General features: G+C 33.1%; 1 protein-coding gene across 2 annotated transcripts in view; it reads left to right on the forward strand.

The window, feature by feature from the left end:
- Positions 1-214: 214 nt before the first annotated feature.
- The window catches only part of LOC136043863 (gamma-tubulin complex component 2 homolog), a 28,738-nt gene continuing 27,264 nt past the window's right edge, over positions 215-1,688 (forward strand). Inside the window, exon 1 of one of the 2 annotated variants that reach the window (XM_065728816.1) lies at positions 215-422. The gene's annotated coding sequence lies outside the window, so the exon portion shown is untranslated. The remainder of the gene's footprint in view (positions 423-1,688) is intronic. The other variant, XM_065728817.1, reaches the window with a different exon arrangement.

Genomic DNA, 1,688 nt, shown 5'->3' on the forward strand with positions numbered 1-1,688 from the left:
TAAGCGAGGAAGATGGAAAGCTATGCAGAATAATTTTTGAACAATGAAAATGAATAATGATTATAAAAAAAGAATATGGATTTGAATTAAACGAAACCAAGAAACAGAAATGAAGATGACAAAAAGCTGGCAACTCCCATTTTTTTGATGGCCTAAAAACCAAGAGCACTCTATTTTTTCAGCAATCTAGATGGCAACCTTTTCACCCCCTACAACAATTTTCTAAAAATGTCAAAATTAGCTGTAGGCTGTTTGTAAAAAATTGAAGGTTAAGGCCAAAAATTCCAGATTACAGTATTTTGCTTTATTATCTATTTGATCTTAGGAAAACCTTACGAACAGTCTAGCAACTGATGTGCTGCATATCATTAAGGATTAACATCTAGACTGTGTTGGTGGCTTTGGCCTACTGTGACACTGAAGTAAGCTGAATTTTTGGTAGGCCTATATCAAATTGGTATCGAAGCACTGAAATTGGACCTATACTAATTTGGATCAGATTATGTTTTTTTACTCTTATTCTTTTCATAAGTTGTAGAGATCACTGATATTTTGCTAGGCGATTGCTGCAGCTGTAGGTCTACTGCATAGGCTGAGTTGATTTTGCCCAGTCCATATGACTTAGTTTTATATAGCCTTCGAAAAAGACAGGTAAATACATAGAAAGCTTCTATGGTTGAGACAGGGATAAGGTGAACATACTAGCCTTCATTAATCTTTTTTATAGGCTACTCTCCAAATAATTGTTCCCTATTATTTCCATTAATTCTCTCTAAATAATTAGCTAGGCTAATAATTGTTTCGCTTTCAACTGCACCCCCTCCCCCTTATGGTCCCAAATACAGCCCCAGGATATAGGTTTTAACTAATAATGATAGATGGTAATAAGCTGGCTGCAGCTTAGGTAAGCTAATTACCATCTATCAGTATTATGTATAAGAGTCAGGTTGGCCTCAGAGAATGTATTAGGTATTTACTAGACATCCAAATTCTTGCTTATAATATTGAGAATGTTTTTGTTAATCACATTCAGTCTGTCATGTTTGCTTTCCTTGTTAACCACATCCATAGAACATTTTCTGCTAATATTCCATATCTGAAATTAAAAAGAAAAAATTCAGATTTAGGTCTAATGGTTTTGACATGTCAAAAAGTCCAATCACAAAGATAACAAACTATTGTCAAGTATTGTCCTAAATGGTAGTACTAAAAGATTAATTAATTGTTAAGCTGGTAAAATTCTAAACAAGCTACTTTTTGCTATCTTGGAAAGTGGTTAGGTTAGGAAAATGAAATTTTCAGGGATGAATTTAAAGACAAAAGCATGTTCTGGCCAGATATTCTGAAGTACCCACTTCTACTTCTCCCTCTAGAGGGTACTGATCTTTAAAAACTCGTTGTTTTATAAAAGTGAAAACTTGCAAAATAGATCTTCTGCTTAAATGAAGTACAAGAAAATTATTTTCAACTTCACAACTTTGCTCAATTCTAATTTATGAGGTTTTCAAAGATCTGCCAATATGTTTCACAAATTTAGAAAAACACCATTGAATTGGTCAAAAATTCTACTCAGATACCAGGAGTTCATTTTCTAGACCAAAATCAGAGAAAAGAAACTGAAAATTAAGGTATAGCCTAAGTTGTATGTTGTTAAAATTCCAATAGGTATATAAACCTGTTAGGTAGGA

This window comes from Artemia franciscana, chromosome 2, assembly GCF_032884065.1.
Source record: "Artemia franciscana chromosome 2, ASM3288406v1, whole genome shotgun sequence".
Classification (NCBI taxonomy): Eukaryota; Metazoa; Arthropoda; class Branchiopoda; order Anostraca; family Artemiidae; genus Artemia; species Artemia franciscana.